Source organism: Bos taurus, chromosome 5 (genome assembly GCF_002263795.3).
Source record: "Bos taurus isolate L1 Dominette 01449 registration number 42190680 breed Hereford chromosome 5, ARS-UCD2.0, whole genome shotgun sequence".
Lineage (NCBI taxonomy): Eukaryota > Metazoa > Chordata > Mammalia > Artiodactyla > Bovidae > Bos > Bos taurus.
In genome coordinates this window covers 102,109,114-102,133,054 of record NC_037332.1, presented here as the reverse complement: position 1 = coordinate 102,133,054, position 23,941 = coordinate 102,109,114, and the positions used below count along the sequence as shown (strand labels likewise).

Sequence of the window (23,941 nt, the reverse complement as noted above, 5' to 3'; positions counted from 1 at the left end):
CAGTAAAATATGATAGCAGTCATTCAACTGATCTCTTGAAACATTAACACCGTTTTGTTTCAAAAAATGATGCATTATAGAAATGAAAGGAATTTTACTGCTATGTTGTCCCATCCTACTTATCTCTTTCTGCAGGGGCTCATCGCTTTGTTCAGCCTTCCTTTCAAGTCCCTGTTCGGGCGCCACTTGTTGGGGATTTTCTCCCCAGGACTTGGAAGCGACGAACCTGAAAGAATGACACTTGGACAGTCTCTTGCAAGGACTGACAAGTTTATTTCTGCAGTCAAGCTTTTTTACAGAAGCAGGAACAAAGAGCTTAAAGTATACGGTCAGCAGAGCGCATACTGAGTTAACACATAATCAGTAAAAACTTTTCAAGGACAGCACGCTCTAAATGACTCATGGGCTTATCCCACAACCCGCTTTCACAAGTAACATCCCTATTAACTCTTGGTGCCGAGCATAACCAAAGGCAGATGTTTTTCTGTCCACAGTGCAAAGCCGGGTGTTTCTTGCCCTTCGCCATTTTCCCAAGGACTTTCTCCTTTTACGGCTATTTTGCACTACGCTTCCCAACAGTCGGGTGGTGACGGGTGGTGAAGGGGCAAGGGGACAGTGGATAAAAAGGGTCTTCTGTCCTGTGGAACCCTCATCTGAGCAGTAGGGGTCGCTCTCCTCTGAGGCTTCAGAGCCTGCTGGTTCGGACACAGAGTCTTTGCACTGGGGAAGCACCTGGGACTGGTTTCCTGCAGAAACACCAATGATCAGAGGGCTGGGAGGGTTGAAGTAAAGAAAACTAAATTAAGGTTAAAAAATGACCTAGTAGTGGAGACTGAAATGAAAGCTGTGGCATATCAGTAAAGTTATCGTAACTTTAGTATCCACTTTCTCTATGGAGAATTCTGCTTCTGACAGTGCCATAATTTGGGTTTAAGCCAAGTGTTGCACTAAGAATGAGTTGAATAAGGTGTGTTACTCCTAAATCTATCCCTAAGTAGAAGAAGCAAAACAAAATCCTTTCTGAAGAATTTCTACAATTTTTCATCTTCAATGTCTATCATTTAAACAAATACTTATACAAAAGAGATTTCTTGGAAACTCAAGAGGCAAAAGGAAACATCGGAAAGAATATCCCAGGGTATCCAGCTATTAGAGTTACCAGACAGAGAATTTATTTGATTTTGTTAATTTATTATTTTTATTACTGGAAGATAATTGCTTTACAATGTTGTGTTAGTTTCTGCTGTACAACAATGTGAATCAGCCAAAAGTATACATATATACCCTCCCTCTCAAGCCTCCCTCCCACCCCATCCACCATCCCACCCTTTTAGGTCATCACAGAGCATCTAGCTGAGCTCCCTGTGCTATATAGCAGCATCCTGCTACCATCTGTTTCACATGTGACAGTGTACACATGTCAGTGCTACTCTCTCAATTCATCCTGCCCTCTCCTAACCACCACAGTGTGTTACCATCTGTTCTCTAGGTCTTCATCTCTATTTCTGCCCTGAAAATAGGTTCACCTGTACCCTTTTCCTAGATTCCATTGACAGAGAATTTAAACAGCCATGATTAAAATGCTCATAAAATTAACTCACAAGATATGTATCTTGGCAGGGAAATGATTACAAAAACAAAAATTCTAGAGATAAAAAACTTAATAGCTGGAATTAAGAACTAGAGATTGAGTGTATCTCAGTGTTAGATCAGCATAAGGTAGAAAGAGTACAATGGAAGATCAGAGGACAAATATTCCTCTATTTAGAAATGCTGGTCACATGGTAAGTGTCCCAGTTATCGTGCTGTAAAACAATTTCCCCCCAAAACTTAGCAACTAAAGCAAAACATATATACTTCAGTTTGCTTATGATTTCCTGGGTGTAATCTGAGAAAGACTCAACTTGGCAGTTCTGTCTTGGGGTTTTTCATGTGGTTGCACTGACATGTCATCTGGGGCTGAAGTTTGCTGAGACTTGACTGAACTGTGGTTAATAACTGTGGAAATTCCCTGAAGTATTTTAGGGATAAGGGGACATCATGTCTGCAACCTAATTCAGAAAGAGTTTACATATTTAGGGACAAATGGAACAGGAGGGGGACAGACAGAAAAAGAGAGGGAGACAGAGAGATAAAGATTAAAGCAAAATAAGACTTCCAATTCAAGATGGCAGAGTAGAAAAAATGAATATGAAATAGAAAAAGTGAAACAGACTAGATAAAAGTAAAAGATCATGTTTCACTTTTTCTATTTCATATTCAGTGCTCCCATTTCATTTAGTTTATGTTCTCCAATTTCTCCATCTCTTTTTTTTTTTGATGTTCTTACTCAAGCCTTTATCAAGTGTAGTAGAAAAGCTTTTGTACACATATATAATTATGTATAATATGTATATTTTAGAAAACATAAATTTTTGCCTAACTAAAAAGTTTATGACATTTTGATTCCACTTGTTTGACTTAGTATGAATAGAATGCCAAATTTCTAATTTAAAAATAGATATGCAACAAGTAACAGTGGTTTACTGTATACCATAGGGAACTATAGTCAATACCTTGTAATAACCTATGATGGAAAATAATTTCAAAAATAATAATGTGTATTTGTATAACCGAATCACTTTGCTGTGCACCTGAAACATTGTAAGTGAACTACACTTCAATAAAAAAATATGTATTTAAAATATATGTATTTTTTTAAAAGATTAAAGCAAAATACTAACATTGGGAAATCAGGTAAAGGTCATCTGGGGATTTTTATATTATTCTTACAACTTTTCTGTAAGTCTCAAAAAAAATATTAAAAGGTGAAACAAGTCCAAATAATTCATTCTTAGGACACTTTTACACACAAAAAAATATGAATAGCAATCAAAAACAAAATGCCTAAGAGAAAACCTAGTAGAAGATGGGCAAAACCTCTGAGGGAAATTCAAGACCTAACTGAAAGGAGGGATATACGATGTCAATGAATTGGGAGACTCAAAATTGTTAATCATCCTCAAATTTATACATAGATTCAATCTAGTCACAATCAAAATACATTTAGGCTTTTTTTCTTGGGGGGGGGGCGGTGAAAAGTGACAAGCTGATTCCAAAACTTATACAAAATCCAAAAGGCCTAGAAAGACCAACACAGTTGGCAAGAAAAGAAACAGTGTTAGAGGAGTTAATAAAAAGTAACACTCATAAATTAAAATCATTCAGACAGTGTAAAGATACAATACTTAAGAAATACAGTATTGGTGCCAGGACAGACAAATAATACAATGGAACAGAGTAGACTGTCATAAAGGACAGACACATATGCCCTTCTGCTTATGACAAAGGTGACACTGCAATGGGGAAAGAGCCTGTTCAGTAAAGGATTCTGAGTCAGTTGGATGTCCATATGAATCCTGGAGAAGGAAATGTCAACCTGACCCTTATCTTACACAGATATCAATCCCAGAAGAAATGTACAATTATATTCAAGAGAAAGTAATTAAATTGCTATAATATTTCACCATGGAATATCTACCTTTTGAGACACAGATGCAAGAACAGACATTTGGACTCACTGGGAGGAGTTGTTGTTGTTCAGTCGCTCAGTCATGTCTGATTCTTTGCAACTTCACAGACTGCAGCACACCAGACTTCCCTGTGGTTCACCATCTCCCAGAGCTTGCTCAAACTCATGTCCACTGAGTCAGGGATGCTATCCAACCATCTAAACCTCTGTCATCCCCTTCTCCTCCTGCTTTCAATCTTTCCCAGCATAAAGATCTTTTCTAATGAGCCAGCTCTTCGAATCAGGTGGCCAAAGTATAGGAGCTTTAGCTTTAGCATCCATCCTTCTAATGAATATTCAGGACTGACTTCCTTTAGGATTGATGGGTTTGATCTCCTTGCAGTCTAGGGGACTCTCAAGAGATTTCTCCAACACCAGAGCTCAAAAGCATCAATTCTTCAGCATTCAGCCTTCTTTATGGTTCAACTCTCACATCTATACATGACTACTGGAAAAACCATGGCTTTGACTATATGGACCTTCGTTGACAAAGTAATGTCTCTGCTTTGTAATATGCTGTCTAGGTTGGTCATAGCTTTTCCTTCAAGGAGCAAGTGTCTTTCAATTTAATGGCTGCAGTCATCATCTGCAGTGGTTTTGGAGCCCAAGAAAATAAAGTCTGCCGCTGGTTCCATTGTTTCCCCCACCTATTTGCCATGAAGTGATGGGACCAGATGCCATAATCTTCATTTTTTGAATGTTGAGTTTTAAGCCAGCTTTTTCACTCTCCTCTGTCACCTTCATCAGGAGGCTCTTTAGTTCCTCTTCACATTCTGCCATAAATGCAGTGTCGTCTGCACATTTCAGGTTATTGATATTTGTCCTGGAAATCTGATTCCAGCTTGTGCTTCACCCAGCTTGTCATTTCTCATGATGTACTCTGCATATAAGTTAAATAAGCAGGGTGACAATATATGGCCTTGGCGCACTCCTTTCCCAATTTGGAACTAGTCCATTGTTCCATATCCTGTGGTCACTGCTGAGTTTTCCATATTTTCTGGCATATTGAGTGCAGCATTTTCACAGCATCATGTTTTAGGATTTGAAATAGCTAAGCTAGAATTCCATCTAGCTTTGTTGGTATTGATGCTTTCTGAAGCCCATTTGACTTTGTACTCCAAGATGTCTGGCTCAAGGTGTGTGATTATCTGAGTTATTAAGATTATCTGGGTCATTAAGATTTTTTGTGTAGCTCTTCTGTGTATTCTTGCCACCTCTTCTTAATATCCTCTGGTGTGTTAGGTCCATACTATTTCTGTCCTATATTGTGCCCATCTTTGCATGAAAGTTCCCTTGGTATCTCTAATTTTCTAGAAGACATCTCTAGTCTTTTCCATTCTGTTGTTTTCCTCAATTTCTTTGCATTCTTCACTTAGGATGGCTTTCTTATCTCTCCTGGATATACCTTGGACCTCTGCATTCAGATGGGTATATCTTTCCTTTTCTCCTTTGCTTTTCATTTCTATTCTTTTCTCAGCTATTTGTAAGGCCTCCTCAGACAGCCATTTTGCCTTTTTGCATTTCTTTTTCTTGGGGATGGTTTTGATCACCACCTCCTGTACAATGTCATGAACCTCTGTCCATAGTCCTTCAGGCACTCTATCAGATCTAATCTCTTGAATCTATTTGTTGATGGAGGGGATGATTTGAGAGAATACCATTGAAACATATACATTACCATATGCAAAATAGATAGACAAGAGTTTGATGTATAATGCAGGGCTCCCAAATCTGGTGATCTGTGACAATCTGGAGGGATGGGATAGGGAGGAAGATGGGAGGAGCGGACAGGATGGAGGGGACAAATGGATGCCTATGGTCGATCCATACTGATGTATGGTGAAAAAAATCACAATAATATAAAGTAGTTATTAAAAAGAGAAATTAACTTTTAAAGCCAGTTTTCCCTCACCCTCTGTTCTTGGGGACATTTCACACCAGGAGCATCCTAAGTACCAGTAGCCTTTCCCTCTCTCTTACCTGAGCAAATCACAGAAGCTGTGTTGCCACGGGAACAGTCAGGACCACCCAGAGCAGTCACAGGGCAACTCCACAGGAAGGACTCAGCCCCTGAGCAGTGAAATCGGGCTGTTGATATCCGATCACCTCTTCCCACCAAGTGTGGTCCTCCAGGGGTGGAGATGGCGACTCCACAGCCAAACTGATGACAGACAACGTTGGCATTAGCCAGACTCCAGTGGGAGGCACAGAGCACTCTCCACCCTCCAGAAATGTTCATCTCAACCTGCCCTTCACACTGAGAGGAGCCGTTTGTCATGAGCCGGACTTCTGAGTATGCTGGATATGAGACAACAGAATTTCAGAAATATCTAATGATTTCTGACCTGAACAGAGTGTGCAGGGAGGTTAGTCCTGACCTACATCTCACCTGAACAGACAAGCTGAACAGCTCCACTGTGGTGACAAGTGCCCCCTGGACAGGGCACTCTGGGGCAGGACCAGAGCTTAGGCTCCTCCCCCTCACACCTGAACTCTTCAGCCCAGACCCGGCCATCTGACTCTCTGAAGAGCTCATGTCCCAGGACTGACACAGCTTTGCCACACCTCAGCTCTGCACAGATGACTTGGGCAGTGGGGAGTGTGAAGTTCCCATCAGACACTGGGATCCCAGTCTTCTCCAGAATAAACTTCTACTCACCCTGAGCAGGGTCCATCCTCTCCAACCAGATGCACAAATCCTGAGAGAAACAAATAAATAAACCCACTGCACATTCATGATCCTGGCTTGGCAACTGGAAACATGTCACAGGCAATGGTGTGAAAGCTTTTATTTTCCAGGACTGAGGCATTAAGAGAAAATATGACAATGTCAGAATTGCATTTTCATGGGCAAGTGTTGGAAGAGAAATCCAGAAGGATTTGCAGAGTCAGTTTAGAATGGACGAATTCCAAAAACCTATATTTGATGTTGGTTAGGATGAGAATTCCTCATTTAAGGGTCTGGAAACTATAGGGCCCAAGGAAACTGCACTGCAATGGGCATCAGACTTGGGTGCAGAATTGAACTAACCCAGAGTGAAATAGGTCCTTGGGATTCAAGAGTTTAGAGAACTAAGATCCAGACAAGGTTAGAAGGCCATCCTGACATTTCTGGGGCTAGAAGTCCAGCCGGATTTTTCTCAGGAGTCAATACTCAAGTCACTGATACAAGGGAAATCAATCGAGAGATCTGAGCACAGGTCAATCTATAAACAGACTTATGACTCATGGAAGGAAAGCTAGATATTATAACAAGTCTACTTCTTATGATTCCCATATGTTTCTCATAATCTCTGATGGTGAGAAATTCCAAGAATTTCTTATCCAACTTGAATTGTGAAAAGAAATTGTCCATAAATGAGTTTGAATATGAAGAAAGGTCAGAGTCATAGGAGAAAGGGTTGGTCCTAGCCATCTTTCAAGAAAGCCTAGGATTTACCAATGAACCCAGGAGAGAATGAGTTCTCAGTGGGACTATCTATACAAGATGACTAACTGTGTTGATAGTTCATATTACTGGTTTTCTTCCAACACATGAGAATCTTAGCAAATGCTATGGAGTGAAGGTAATTTAATGTTTTTAAATTCTATCTATATGCTAAATGGTGCTTCCCAGGTGGCACTAGTGGTAAAGAAGCCCCCTGCCAATGCACAAGTTCAATCCCTGGGAGGAGGGCATAGCACCAGTATTCTGTCCTGGAGAATCTCATGGATGAGGGAGCCTGATGGGCTACAGTTCATAGAGTCACAAAGAGTCAGACATGACTGAAGAGACCTAGCATGCACTCATAGGCTAACTTCAAACTACTTTCCTATTTCTTGAGAAATAGTCATCATGCTGTAAAAAAAAAAAAAAAAAAAAGGAGAGGGAGAAGAAGAGAAGACAGAGCAAACAGCCATATATAATTTACAGATTTCTACTTTACAAAAGCCTCAATATGGATGAAAGAAAGATTTGGGGAAAATATTTGTCCAGCAAGTTTTTAACACATTTTACCCATGTGCTCCTTCCATCTGCGACCTAATCCTGTTTCCCTTTCCCATTTCTCCCACTGCAGACAAGAGAAAACAATCCTAAGAGCTACAAATGGATGGAAAAGAGACTCTGAAAGGGAAGAACTTTTGTAGGAGTGGAGTGTGGTGGGAGGAGGGGTAGGTTAAACTGGGAGTGGATGGAGTATGAAACTGAAAGAGGGAGACTAAGGGAAAGACTCACGACATGATTTGACATTCAGGGACCACATTTTGGATAGAGGAAAGGTAACCTAATGAAAAAAAATAAAACTTCTCATCATAAAAAACAATTTTTAAATACATTTGCCTGATTTCTGACTGTGCTTATAATTATTTATGTACAGGGTGGAATTCTTTCTGATAAAGGACTCTGATTTCATAAGTATGAGAACATTGAAGGTTCAGAAAGAATATCTCAACAGAATAAAAATCTACTATAGAGAACAGGTGAGAACAGAAAAGACACTATAGAAATTAATGAATCGAAGGACCAGCTTGACCACTTATCCAAGAGGGAATGGTAAGAGCCAGGATGATCTGTTAGCCTTTTGTTACTTACCCACTTTCAACTCCCCAGTCCAGCTTAGGACATCTGGTGTGGTCTGGCTGGGAGTTTGGTCATAGGATACACATTCTAATTAAAACATTTTTACTTAACAGGTTGTTAGTTTCTATATCAATCCCATGAGATTACAAATTTAAAAAGAACAAGAAAGAAATATTTCTTGTATGCTGTTTAATATACCAAGATACATGCTAAACACTCAATTATATGCTAAATAATCAATAAAGTCTTGTACACATCAGGATAGAAACTTCTGAGACATATTATTATTTCTTTTTTATTTTCTACTTGATTTTAAATTTTATATAAAAGGATATGTGTGTGAAAATTGTAAGAAAATTTGTGCAATAGGAGGCTGGTGTGAGTGGATAAAGGTATTAAATACAATAAAAATACATCCTTGTCTGGTCTCTTGCTGTACAGACCTCCTGTATCCTTAGGCACACATAGCATCCTCCACACCACACCTGGACCTGCAGTGATGCTCAGAGAACCCCATATGGCCTTTGACATCTCCCATTGCCCTTCTTCTTCCTCTTAGCTACTATAAGTCTCCTCCACCTTCTTCAAAAATTACAGGTGTCTTCTTACTCCTATTCCTATCAAACAAGCCCCCAAACACAATTCTCTTATATCATTGAAGACATCAGGTATAAAATATAATTTATTACCACAAAACATAGGAATTCATATTTTATTGCCTATATCTTTGACTTGTCAGCGTGTGGCTAAGTGTTCCTCCAAAATTTTGGTTTATACAGAGGTTTTAAAGAAAAAAAAAGAACAGACAATCCTTCCTAGTAACAATGAAAGGAGAACCCAGGCTCAGAACATATCATCAACAACTCTATTGTCCTACCAGTCAAAGAGCTATGAATATTCAAATCTAAATTTTCAAAGGGGACTTTCAATTTGGCACAAATCCATAAGTTCCTCTCCGATTTGTTTGATGATGTCCCCTGTGCCTCCACTCCTACTAACCTAGCACAAAAATGTGTTTTGCACTATATATACAGAAAGGACTCCATCCTGGAAGGTACAGCCTCATTCTAGCCCTTTCCTCCCATGGGCTCACTGTGCAAAGCAGGTGCGTGTGGTGATTTGCAAATGCTTCACTCTTCCAAAAGTAAATTATATAAAAATGAGTATCAATTTTTATTGGGATATAGATTAAGCTATATCAGGTAAGATCACTGGAGAAGAAATAGCAGAGACTTGTAAGAGGAAAGTAGCAATAAATGAAGCCCATCAGGAAATCAGTCCTGAATATTCATTGGAAGGACTGATGCTGAAGCTGAAACTCCAATACTTTGGCCACCTGATGGGAAGAATTGACTCCTTTGCAAAGACCCTGATTCTAGGCAAGACTGAAGACAGGAGAAGAAGGGGAGAACAGAGGATGAGATGGTTGGATGGCATCACTGACTCAATAGACATGAGTTTGAGTAAGCTTTGACAGTTGGTGATGGACAGGGAAGCCCGGCATGCTGCAGTCCATGGGTAGCAAAGAGTCGGACACCACTGAGCGACTGAACTGAACTGATCACTCACAGATACTTTATGCATACAAGGAGGATATCTCAGACATCTCTAGCTTACACATCTATTGCCCTGGTAATCAGACACCATCTTCCTTGGAGCTTTCTGTTCTTTCAATAGGTGGGCAATTCACTGATCATACCTGAGCAGGTAACTCCTGCATCCTCGTCATGACCACAGTTGTGCTTCCCCCAGCCACGGGAAGGGCACTGCCACACGTGGGACTCCATTCTTCCACAATACACATGATCCAGCCAGATGGGTATTGATCCCGCCCCAAAGGGAGCAGACTCCACGGCACTGAGGACTTCTCCACAGCCCAGCTGCCTGCACACCAAACGGGCACCGTCCAGGTCCCAGCTGTCATCACAGATGGTGCCCCAGGAACCCTGGTGAAGGATCTCCACTCTCCCGGTGCAGGGCCCGCCCCTGTCCACCAAGCAGAGCTGTCTGCTGTCTGAGGAGACAGAAATGGGACAATGGGGTGCTGACCAGGAGAGGAGAAAGATCTTCTGTCCTGTGGGACCCTCACCCGAGCAGTTGGGGGCACTCTCTTCAGAAGCTGATGCTGCGGAGCCATTGCCCTGTGGAACATTTAGATCTGGTTTCTTATAGAAGTGATAAGAGCATAACAAGGATGAAAAAGGACAAAAACAGGAAATATTACTACTAGGTAGTCTGAGACAGATGGTGTTACAAGGTCCTATCAGAGTTAACATTCTGATTTGTAGAGCTCTGCACAGAATCTGAAAAAGATTTACAGGAAATGTTGGTCTCTCTACCCTGAGGGGTTAAATGAGTTCAGAGTCACAGGATTAGGCTGGTAGCTGGATGTATTCTTTATAAGCTACACACTCTTGGTCATTGACTTTAGAGTCAGGCAGTGGCCTCATCAGAAGCCTTGGGGAGCAGCCATGAATCATTAAAATCATTCTCCTTGGTATAGTCATGAGAACTGAAAAACAAATAGTCTGTGAGACACCATGGTTTACCCCAGAATAGTTCACTTATGATTCTAAGCTTCAAACTCCAGATCTGGATACTTAGTTTCAAAAAATATAATCTCTTTGAGTAGATTAAACAACCCTGCGTGAGAGATGATGTCAGAAGATATTGACTGACATTGGCCAGATTCCACTGGGAATCACAGAATGCAGCTTCTTCTCCCAAATGAATATAATCTCTCCTTGGACATTGTGTCAGGAATTGCTATTATATAAAATTTGGAGTTATTTGTTCTCTAGGGGAAAATATGTATTTCTAACTCTCAGAGCAAAAATATGTTATAGTCCTGCTTTGAAAGCCTTTGAACAAACAATATTGACAGACACACTACATTATTCTGTCCTTTGATACATAATCAGTCATGGAAAGAAAGGGTAAATGATGTCTATCACTGTTGTAGTTTAAGTAAGTGAAAAGTAGAGAATAAAACCTCAAATTCTGTACTTCCATGAAGAATGGAAGAGAAAGCAGGCCAATGGTCTGGTTAGGCACAACTTTAAATGCTGGAAATTTTCTTTAAGTAAAGGTATCATTGGAAAAGACTCTGATGCTGGGAGGGATTGAGGGCAGGAGGAGAAGAGGACGACAGAGGATGAGATGGCTGGATGGCATCACCAACTCGATGGATGTGAGTTTGAATGAACTCTGGGAGTTGGTGATGGACAGGGAGCCCTGGCGTGCTGCAATTCATGCGGTCGCAAAGAGTCGGACATGACTGAACGACTGAACTGAACTGAAAAGTATCAGAAATTTGTGGACACAACATGGACTAAATATGTTAAAATTCTAAAGAGTGGAGATCATGTAATATGTTTCAATGTTAGCCAAGGATCTACAGCTTCTTTTTCTCTGGAGGAATTTCCCAATTTGGTGCCTGGGTTAATGGCTCAGAATCTGGGCTCAAGAAACAGAGGACTCCTATTTGGACAGAGAAGCCAGCATAATTTGGGGTTACCTGGTGGTGAGACAGAATTGGAGACCTGAAATCCTTTCTCACACAACAGATTTTTTTCCTCAAATATGTGCTCATTATACAAGTCATGAAGCTGGCAGGAAGCCAAAGACCTATGTCAAAAGTCTTGGAGAGCAGAGTGGATATTCCCTTACTCTCTTGGGTGCTGAGCTTCCAAAATATCCAGGTTCTCAACCAAAATCTTTGAAGGCCCATGCCACATGGACAGAGAGATAAGAGGTGGATTGAGTGCTACCAAAACCGCAACCTAGACTTGTTACAGCTCAGTTCTCAGTTGTATTTATATATTTGAGTGATCTTCAACCCTTCTCCTACTTGCTTAACAAAACAGAATATGAATCCTCTCAAGGTTAGAAAATGTATCTGGAGGATCATTTTTTCAATGACGAAGACATGGGATGACATGACATATTAACAAAGTGAAATAAAAGAAAATAAGAGAAGGCAGAGACTCACATGATAGAGGTGCTGGAGTTAGCAGATATAGATTTTAACTAAGATCAATATATCGAGGAAAAAAGAGGAAATGAGAGAATAAATGGTGAAAAGATGAAAAACATTAACAACTTATTATAACTATAAAAATCAAGGAACAGTTACCAACTGAAAATAAAATGTCTAGAGAGTTGAATTAATAAGTTTAGAAAAATTTTAGATAGAACTCAACACAGAATTACTGACTTAGAGGAGTCCTAGAGATGAGAGCTGAGAAGGAGTGGGATAGGAGGAGAAGAGAAGCTAAGACAGAGAGACAGAGCAGCAGAAGTTAATACTTGAAGATATAATAATTGAGAATTTTTAAAAAATGGATGGATGGGCATGAAAACTCCCACACCTAATAAAGCTGCTGAAAATCAAAGGAAAAAGGAAAATTTGGAATAATAACAGATCTGTTTAATACAAAAGAAGGGGGGAAAGAGAGGAAAAAGGAACATAAAGCACATGGGTCAATTAAAAGGAAATGATAGATACTAGCCCAACAATACCAATAACTGCACTTACAGTAAATTGATTAGATATTTCAAATTAATGCCCATCTTGATAAAACCAAAAAATTCATGTAAATGCTACCATGAACATATTCAGCTTATATATGAGGGTAAAGAAAGGTTGAAAGTAAAATGATGGGGAAAATGTACATACTGTGTGAATCCTAACCGTAAGAAAACTGGAGTAGCTATACAAATGTTACAGAAAGTAGACTTCAAAGCAAGATGTGCTAATTGAGTTAAAAGGGGTATTTTCATGATTATAACAGGATACACCCTTAATGAAGATATTATAGATATTAAAATCCAAGAAAATGTCAAAACATTGCTTTGAAATATAGAATAATACTTGACAGAATGAAAACAGTAATAGACAAAATCATAATCAAAATGTGGGGACTTTAACATGTATTTTGCAATAGCATGCAGACCAAGTATACAAAAAAGAATGAAGAATATAGCAGATGTAAACAACAGTTAGCTAAATAACATATATAGAGCAATACACCCAACAATGAAAGAACTTGTTATTTACATTATTGTAAATTCACTGCAAACTTTCATTTTTAAATGATCATCAGTTCAGCTCAGTTCAGTCGCTCAGTCGTGTCTGACTGCAACTCCATGGACTGCAGCACGCCAGGCCTCCCTGTCCATCACCAACTCCCAGAGTTTACTCAAACTCATGTCCATCGAGTCAGTGATGCCATCCAACCATTTCATCCTCTGCTGTCCTCTTCTCCTCCCACCTTCAACCTTTCCCAGCATCAGAGTCTTTTCAAATGAGTCACTTCTTCCCATCAGGTGGCCAAAGTATTGGAATTTCAGCTTCAGCATCAGTCCTTCCAATGAACATTCAGGACTGATTTCCTTCAGAATGGACTGGTTGGATCTCCTTGCAGTCTAAGGGACTCTCAAGAGTCCTCTCCAACACCACAGTTCAAAAGCATCAACTCTTTGGTGCTCAGCCTTCTTCACAGTCCAACTCTCACATCCATACATGACTACTGGCAAAACCACAGCCTTGACTAGATGGACCTTTGTTCACAAAGTAATGTCTCTGCTTTTTAATATGCTGTCTAGGTTGTTCATAGCTTTTCTTCCAAAGAGTAAGTGTCTTTTAATTTCATGGCTACAGTCACCATCTGCAGTGATTTTGGAGCCCCCCAAAATAAAGTCTGTCACTGTTTCCACTGTTTCCCCATCTATTTGCCATGAAGTGATGGGACCGGATGTCATGATCTTAGTTTTCTGAATGTTGAGCTTTTTCACTCTCCTCCTTCACTTTTATCAAGAGGCTCTTTAGTTCTTCACTTTCTGCCATAAGGGTGGTGTCATCTGCATATCTGAGGTTATTGATATTTCTCCCAGCAATCTTGATTCCAGCTTGTGTTTCATCCAGCCCAGAATTACTCATGATGTACTCTTCATATTAGTTAAATAAGCAGGGTGACAATGTACTGCCTTGACTTACTCCTTTCCCTATTTGGAACTAGTCTGTTGTTCCATGTCCAGTTCTAACTACTGCTTCCTGACCTGCATATAGATTTCTCAAGAGGTAGGTCAGGTGGTCTGGTACTCCCATCTCTTGAAGAATTTTCCACAGTTTGTTGTGATCCACATAGTCAAAGACTTTGGCATAGTCAACAAAGCAGAAATGGATGTTTTGATGATCATGTGATAGAGCAAAAACCTTCAGAGAATTGAATTTATACAGAATATTTACTTTGACCAGAGTGAAATTAAGTATTAATAAGAAAATATAGTTAGCCATCCCTACTGAGAAAATTAAGAAATATTCTTCCAAAGAATTCCTGGGTCTGGAAATAACTTTCAAACTTGAAAATATTGTGAAATAATGGTAACAAAGATATGCTGTAACTAAATTCTTCCAATGCAACTAAAGTAGTGTCTAAGGGAAATTTATACCCTAGATTTAGAAAAGAGGGGAGACATAAAATGAAAAAATGTAAGCTTTCATTTAAGAAGCTAGGATATGGGAAATAAAGCCTAAAGGATGTACAAGATTGGAATTAATAAAAAAAATAAAGTTAATCTAAAAAAGAAAGTAAGCATAAGACAAAGACAATAGAGGAAAGCTGTTCAAACATGCCTCATGAAAATTGATCAACACTGAGCAATACTAATCAAGAGCAGAGAGAAAAAACTTAATACCAGAATGAAAAGGCAAATCACTATAAATTATACAGATTTTTTGGTCATAGTTTTGAAATGCAATATACACATTTAATGTGGATAAATATCCAGAAGAGTTCCAGTTTCTCCACAACCTTGTCAACATTTGTCTTTTTTTTAATTATAGCAATTTTGACAGGTGTAAGATGACATCTCATTGTGGTTTTCATTTACATTTCTCTGATGATTAGAGATGTCAGTATATTTTCATATCCCTGTTAGCTATCCATATGTCTTCTTTGGTGAAATGGCTAGTTCCTGACTAATTTCTTTAATCAGTTTATTAGAGGTTTTGTTGTTGTTGCTTTTGTTTTGCTCTTGAGCTGTAGGGTTCTTATATATTTTGCAAATTAATCCCTTATATGATTTGCTGTAAGGTGCCTTTTCACTCTACTGTTGTTTCTTTTACTGTCGTGCTGGTGTTCAGTCATTCAGTCATGTCCAACTCACTGCAACCCCATGGAGTATAGCCTGCCAGGCTCCTCTGTCTATGAGATTTCCCAGGCAAGAATACTGGAGTAAGTTGCCATTTCCTTCTCCAGGGGATCTTCCAGACCCAGGGGTTGAATCCATGTCTTGTGTGTCTCCTCCACTGGCAGGTGAACTCTTTACCACTGAGCCATCTGGGATAATCTCACTTGTCTATTTTTACCTATTCTTTTGGTGTCATGCCCATGAGATCACGAAATAATATATTTTTATTTTGAAATTATAAGTAAAAATACCACATATCTAAGATATAATTCCTAACTGGTGACAATATTACACCATCATACACAATAAAATAAATTTATATGCAGTAAGGTTTTAAATATTACTTAGCAGAATTATAAAATCATTTGTAGAAAATAAACTTGATTAAAAGTTATTTTGAGATGAAGAATGGCATTTGAAACATTGCATTAAAGGCATAGTCAAAAAACTAAAACGTTATAAATTTGGTCACATAACCTCCCATACACATATACAAACCTAAAATCATACGCAAAAGATGGGGAAATATTTCCAAATAATGTTAAAAAAAATGGTAAATGATGTTAGTTTATAGAGTTCCTAAAAATAAATAAGAAAATTTGTAAAATATTCTAGAGAAAAAAATTAAAGATGGAGAAAGATATCTGAAACACCTATAAATATTTACTTATTAATCACTCTCCACATTCAGTAACAAATATAAACACAGGTGTCTATAAAGGCACACACACACACACTAACACACCGCTGAATGAAGGAAAGACCTTGCATACTTTAATTAACCTGTGTTTATTCTATTAGGACAGTGCTTGTACATTGTATGCACTCATTCAACAAGTATGGATGGAGAACATTTTCTAAATACCATGACAAGTGCTTGTTAAATATTTATTAAATAAATGATCAGATGAATAAAATTCAGTGAAATATGTTTTCTTTAAATCAATGCTAATCAACAAAATAGTGAAGCAAATATAAATTAATGATAAATGGTTTATGAAAATAAAGTGTATTAAAGAAAATTAGTCCATAAACACAGAATAAGTTTATATTTAAAATTTCCCTTATATACTTTTTAATATAAATGTATTTATTTTAATTGGAGGCTAATTACTTTACAATATTGTTTTGGTTTTGCCATACATCAACATGAATCCATCACGGGTTTCAGTGGAAAATTGTTAAATAGATTCTAAACTACTCTCATCTATTATTCAATATGACATACGCTCAAGAGAATATTTCTGTAGTAAGAAGAAACTCTTTAAGGGAATATACAGATTTACCAAGTAGACTTAAGAAAAAGATAGACAAATAGCTACTGAGTAAAGCAAAACCCTCCTTGCTATTCTTTGGAACTCTGCATTCAAATGGGTATACCTTTCCTTTTCTCCTTTGCTTTTTGCTTCTCTTCTTTTCACAACTATTTGTAAGGCCTCCTTGACAGTCATTTTGCTTTTTTGCATTTGTTTTTCTTGGGGATGGTCTTGCTCCCTGTCTCCTGTACAATGTCATGAACCTCCATCCATAGTTCATCAGGCACTCTGTCTATCAGGTCTAGTCCCTTAAATCGATTGTCACTTCCACTGTATAATCGTAAGGGATTTTTTTAGGTCATACCTGAATGGTCTAGTGGTTTTCCCTACTTTCTTCAATTTAAGTCTGAATTTGGCAATAATGAGTTCATGATCTGAGCCACAATCAGCTCCTGGTCTTGTTTTTGCTGACCGTATAGAGCTTCTCCATCTTTGGCTACAAAGAATATATAATCAATCTGATTTTGGTGTTGACCATCTGGTGATGTCCATGTGTTGAGTCCTCTCTTGTGTTTCTGGAAGAGAGTGTTTCCTATGACTAGTGCATTCTCTTGGCAAAACTCCGTTAGCCTTTACCCTGCCTTCATTCCTTACTCCAAGGCCAAATTTTCCTGTTACTCCAGGTGTTTCTTGACTTCCTACTTTTGTACTCCAGTCCTATATAATGAAAGGGACTTCTTTTGGGGGTGTTAGTTCTAGAAGATCTTGTAGGTCTTCATAGAAGCTTTCATAGAAGCTTCATAGCTTCAACTTCAGCTTCTTCAGCATTACTGGTTCGGGCATGCCGCTACTTCTGCTAAGTTGCTTCAGTCGTGTCCAACTCTGTGTGACCCCATAGATGGCAGCCCACCAGGCTCCCCTGTCCCTGGGATTCTCCAGGCAAGAATACTGTAGTGGGTTGCCTTTTCCTTCTCCAATGCATGAAAGTGAAAACTGAAAGTGAAGTCACTCAGTCGTCTCCAACTCCCAGAGACCCCATGGACTGCAGCCTACCAGGCTCCTCTGTCCATGGGATTTTCCAGACAAGTGTACTGGAGTGGGTTGCCATTGCACAGACTTGGAATACTGTGATACTGAATGGTTTGCCTTGGAAAAGAACAGAGATCATTCTGTTATTTTTGAGATTGCATCAAAGCACTGCATTTAGAACTCTTTTGTTTGCTATGATGGTTACTTCATTTTTTCTAAGGGATTCTTGCCCACAGTAGTAGATATAATGGTCATTTGAGTTAAATTCACCAATTCCAGTCCATTTTAGTTCGCTGATTCCTAAAATGTCTACGTTCACTTTTGTCATCTCCTGTTTGACCACTTGCAATTTGCCTTGCTTCATGGACCTAGCATTCCAGGTTCCTATGCAATATTGTTCTTCACAGCATTGGACTTTGCTTCTATCCCCAGTCACATCCACAGCTGAGTGTTGTCTTTGCTTTGACTCCGTCTCTTCATTCTTTCTGGAGTTATTGTTCCACTGATCTCCGGTAGCAATTTGGGCACCTACCAAACTGGGGAGTTCATCTTTCAGTGTCCTATCTTTTTGCCCTTTCATACTGTTCATGGGGTTCTCAAGGCAGGAATACCGAAGTGGTTTGCCATTCCCTTCTCCAGTGGACCACATTTTGTCAGGACTCTCCACCATGACCCGTCCATCTTGGGTGGCCATATTGGCATGGCTCATAGTTTCACTGAGTTAGGCAAGGCATGGTCCACATGATCAGATTGGTCAGTTTTCTGTAATTGTGGTTTTCAGTTTGTCTGCCCTCTGATGGAGGAGGATAAGAGGCTTATGGAAGTTCCCTGAAGGGAGAGAATAATAAGGAAAGATAAGAAGCCTTCCTCAGTGACCAGTGCAAAGAAATAGAGGAAACCAATAGAATGCAAAAGACTAGAGATCTCTTCAAGAAAATTAGAGATACCAAGGGAATATTTAATGCAAAGATGGGCTCAATAAAGGACAGAAATGGTACGGGCCTAACAGAAGCAGAAGATATTAAGAAGAGGTGGCAAGAATACACAGAAGAAATATACAAAAAAGATCTTCACGACCCAGATAATCACGATAGTATGATCACTCACCTAGAGTGAGGCATCCTGCCTGGAATGCAAAGTCAAATGGGCCTTAGGAAGCATCACTATGAACAAAGCTAGTGGAGGTGATGGAATTCCAGTTGACCTATTTCAAATCCTAAAAGATGATGCTGTGAAAGTGCTACACTCAATATGCCAGCAAATTTGAAAACTCAGCAGTGGCCACAGGACTGGAAAAGGTCAGTTTTCATTCCAATCCCAAAGAAAGGCAATGTCTACAAATGTTTAAACTACCACACAATTGCACTCATATCACACACTAGCAAAGTAATGCTGAAAATTCTCTAAGCTAAGCTTCGACAGTACATGAACCATGAACTTCCAGATGTTCAAGCTGGTTTTTAAAAAGGCAGAGGAACCAGAGATCAAATTGCCAACATCTGTTGGATCATCGAAAAAGCAAGAGAGTTCCAGAAAAACATCTGTCTCTGTTTTATTGACTATGCCAAAGCCTTTGACTGTGTGGATCACAAGAAACTGTGGACAATTCTTCAAGAGATGGGAATACCAGACCACCTGATCTGCTTCTTGAGAAATTTGCATGCAGGTCAGGAAGCAACAGTTAGAACTGGACATGGAACAACAGACTAGTTCCTAATAGGGAAAGAAATATATCAAGGCTGTATATTGTCACCCTGCTTATTTAACTTATATGCGGAGTACATCATGAGAAATGCTGGGCTGGATGAAGCACAAGCTGGAATTAAGATTGCCAGGAGAAATATCAATTACCTCAGATATGCAGATGACACCACACTTATGGCAGAAAGTGAAGAACTAAAGAGCCTCTTGATGAAAGTGAAAGAGGAGAGTGAAAAAGTTGGCTTAAAGCTCAACATTCAGAAAACTAAGATCATGGCATCTTGTCCCATCATTTCATGGCAAATAAATGGGGAAACAATGGAAACAGTGACAGACTTTTATTTTGGGGGGGGGGCTCCAAAATCACTGCAGATGGTGACTGCAGCCATGAAATTATAAGATGCTTACTCCTTGGAAGAAAAGTTATGACCAACCGAGACAGCATATTACAAAGCAGAGACATTACTTTGCCAACAAAGGTCCATCTAGTCAACGCTATGGTTTTTCCAGGAGTCATGTATGGATGTGAGAGTTGGACTATAAAGAAAGCTGAGCACCAAAAAATTCATGCTTTTAAACTGTAGTGTTAGAGAAGGCTCTTGAGAGTCCCTTTGACTGCAAGGAGTTCAAACCAGTCAATCCTAAAGGAAATCAGTCCTGAATATTCATTGGAAGGACTGATGCTGAAGCTGAAACTCCAATACTTTGGTCACCTGATGTGACGAGCTGACTCATTGGTAAAGACCCTGATGTTGGGAAAGATTGAAAGGGGAAGGATAAGGGGACAACAGAGGATGAGATGATTGAATGGCATCACTGACTCAATGGACATGAGTTTGAGCAAACCCTGGGAGTTGGTGATGGACAGGGAGGCCTGGTGTGCTGCAGTCCATGGAGTTACAAGGAGTTGGACACGACTGAGTGACTAAACTGAACTGAAAGTAAAACTGTCTGCAATAGACTCAAATAGATATACTGAGAAAGCTAAGTAATCAGAGGAAACAGAAATTACAAACAAAACACCAAGAAAAAGGCACAAAAGCCTGAAACTGAAAGAAATATATACAAGTGTAAAATGTACCTGTTAAAAAATATCAGAATTAATGTATTCTTTCCACATCATCCTATCAAACCTCCTATCCAATCTATACAGAGATCCTGGAGAAAGTGACGACAGGATCTCTGCGAGGTGGTTACTCACTTTCAGGGTCAGAGACTTAACCACCTCCCACTTTCTGGTGCTTTACTGTAGGAAAAATATCATCAATAAAATATTTAACAATTTAATACTTCTTTATCCTTCAAGTGGAAAAGACAAAGAGATGAGGCAAGAGAGGCAAGGAGTGGTGAATATATGTTTTTGAAATATCTGTCACCACATTCTCTCAGGCAACACCCAGCATATCATTCAAGATATACCTGAATGGGGTGTGTGTGTTTGTGTATGTAGGAAAGAGAGAGAGAGAAATGTTGCAGGGAATAAGCACTTTGGTTTGAATATCTGTCACCCCCCAATATTTATTTACTTCATTCAGCACTTGCTGTTGAAATCCCAACTCCCAGTGTAATGGTAGAACCTTCTCAGACTCTTCCAAAAGCAGAAGAAAAGAACACTGCCAAACTCATTTTATGAGGCCAACAAGGTTCTGATATCAAAACCAGACAAGAAATATCTCTGATAAACAGAGGGACAAAAATCCTCAACAAAATATTAAAAAACATAATTCAATAATGCATCCAAAGGATCATGCATGATGATCAAGTGAGATTTGTTCCAAAGGATGCAAGGATGGTTCAATATTCACAGATTATTCAATGTGATACACCAAGTAAACAAAATGAAAATGAAAATCATATCCTCTCAGTAGATGTAGAAAAAACATTTGAAAACATTAACATCCATTTCTGATTTTAAAAACCTCTATAAAGTAGATATAGAGGGATTATATCTCAATATAATAAAGACCATATACAAACTCACAGCTAACCTCCTACTCAACAGTAAAAAGCTGAATATTTTTTCTCTGAGATCAGATGCAAGACAAAGATGCCTAACCACCACTTTTATTTAACATAGGTTTGGTATTCCTAGCCAAAACAATCTGGCAATGAAAAAAAATAAGGACACACAAATCTGAAAGGAAAAGGCAAAACTGATGCTATTTGGAGATTTCATAATATTATATATAGAAAACCCTACTGCCCCCACCAAAATCTGTCAGAACTAATACACTCAGTGAAGTCGCAAGATACAAACTTCATATACAAAAATCAGTTGCATTTCGATACACTAATAACAAATTGCCACAAGGAAAAATTAAGAAAACAATTCTATTTACAGTTGAACAAAAAACTGATAAATTATTAGGAACAAATTTAACCAAAGAGGTGATAGTCCTGTACACTGAAACTCTAAGACACTGATGAAAGATAGTGGATTTTGTTATCAAAATTCCAAAGGAAATTTTCACAGACATGGAACAAACAATCCTAAAATTTGTATGGAACCACAAAGGACCCTCGGAAAAGGCAATGGCACCCCACTCCAGTACTCTTGCCTGGAAAATCCCATGGACGAAGGAGCCTGGTAGGCTGCAGTCCATGGGGTCGCTAAGAGTCGGACACGACTGAGCGACTTCACTTTCACTTTTCACTTTCCTGCATTGGAGAAGGAAATGGCAACCCACTCCAGTGTTCTTGCCTGGAGAATCCCAGGGACGGGGAAGCCTGGTGGGTGCCGTCTATGGAGTCACACAGAGTCAGACACGACTGAAGTGACTTAGCAATAGCAATAGCAACAAAGGACCCTGAATAGCCAAAGCAATCTTGAGAAAGAAGAACAATATTGGAGGTGCCATGTTTCCTGATTTAAAACTATATTTCAAAGCTGTATTAAGCAAAACAGTATAGTGCTGGTATAAAAATGGGTGCAGAGATCAACAGAATAGAATATAGAGCCCAGAAATAAACCCAAATACATACAGTTAATTAATTTTTGACAGAGGAACTAGGAATATGCAATGCCGAAAGGACATTCTCTTCAATAAATGGTGTTGGGAAAACTGGACAGCTACACGCAAAAAATAAAACTGGACCACTCTCTCGTAGCATTCACAGAAATTAATTCAAAATGGATCAAACACTTAATCGTAAGTCCTGCAGCCATAAAAATCCTGGAACAAAAAGTTATAGACATCAGTTTTGGTGGTGGCTTTTTGGATTAGGCAACAAGAGCAAAACTAACTAAGTGGGACGACATAAAACTAAAAACTTCTGCACAACAAAGGACACCATCAGCAAAATGAGGAACTTAGCAGGCAGTCCAGTGGTCAGGACTCAGTGCTTTCACTGCCATGGCCCAGATGAAATCTCTGTTTGGGGAACTAAGGTCCAGTAGGGCATGCAGGTTGGTAAATATATAAATAGAGGGCAAAAATATTGTGGTGAAAAATATTTTTTTTAAATGGAAAGGCAATCTATAGTATTGGAGAAAATATTTGCAAAATATATTTCTGATATGGGTTAATATGTGGAATACATAAAGAACTCATACAACTCAATAGCAAAAGAATACAGTCTCATTTAAAAATGGGCAGAGGACCTGAGTAGACATTTTTTCAAAGAAAACATACAGTTGTTCATGAAAAGGTACATGAAAAGATATACAACATTACTAATCATCAGGAAAATGCAAATCAAAACCACAATGAGATATCACCTCATAGAGTTGTTTTTATCAAAAAGACAAGAAATAACGAGAATTTTTGAGACTGTGGCGAGAAGAGAAACCTTGTGCACAGTTGGGGGAAAGATAAGTTGGTGCAGCCACCATGGAAAACAGTATTAAGGTTCCACAATAGAAACTCAGACCTAAAAATAAAACTGCCATGTGAGTTAGTAATTTCACTTTGCGGTATTTATTTGAAGAAAATAAAAACACTAACTTAAAAAGATATGTGCAACCCAATGTTCATTGCAGAATTATTTAAAATAGCCAAACAACATTAAGCCTTTTTTGATGGATGAATGGATAAATAAAATTTGCTATGTACATATATCCAGCCATAAAAAAAGAAGAAAATCTTGCCATTTGCAACATGGATGGAACTTGAGGGCCTTATGCCAAATGAACTAAATCAGATAGAGAAAGAAAAATACCATTTAATCTTATTTACATGTGCATTATTTAAAAAAAAAAAAAACAGAAAAATGAGTTCAGAGATGCAAAGAAGTTTGGTGGTTTCCAGAGGGTCAATGTGGTCAAAATGGGATGGGTGAAGGTAGCCAAAAGATACAAACTTCCAGGTCTAAAATTAATGTCATGAGGATGTAATGTACAGCATGGTGGCTACAGTTAACCCTGTATCTTATACTTGAGAGTAGGTAGGAAAATACATCTTAAAGTTTTCATCATAAGAAAAAAAATTGTAACTACATGTTGTGATGGATATTACTATACATGTGGTGATTATTTACCAATATGTACAAATACATAAATGCTATGTTGTACACTTAGGACTAGTACAATGTTACAAGAATTACATCTCAAAAATTTTAACAATCAAGGTTGGAATATGTGAATTAAATTAGTTCCATCCTTACCTCATTTAGGTTTCTCTGGTGGCTCAAATGGTAAAGAATCTGACTGCA

The 23,941-nt window shown here is 38.7% G+C and overlaps 1 non-coding gene across 1 annotated transcript in view; it reads right to left on the bottom strand.

The window, feature by feature from the left end:
- The window catches only part of LOC751788 (WC1 isolate CH210), a 61,273-nt gene that overhangs the window by 14,928 nt on the left and 22,404 nt on the right, over nucleotides 1-23,941 (bottom strand). The window contains exons 8-11 of the transcript XR_003034832.2: nucleotides 9,811-10,125; nucleotides 5,940-6,249; nucleotides 5,531-5,848; nucleotides 648-746 (exon numbers count right to left, since the gene is read on the bottom strand). This is a non-coding gene — a transcript (WC1 isolate CH210). The remainder of the gene's footprint in view (nucleotides 1-647; nucleotides 747-5,530; nucleotides 5,849-5,939; nucleotides 6,250-9,810; nucleotides 10,126-23,941) is intronic.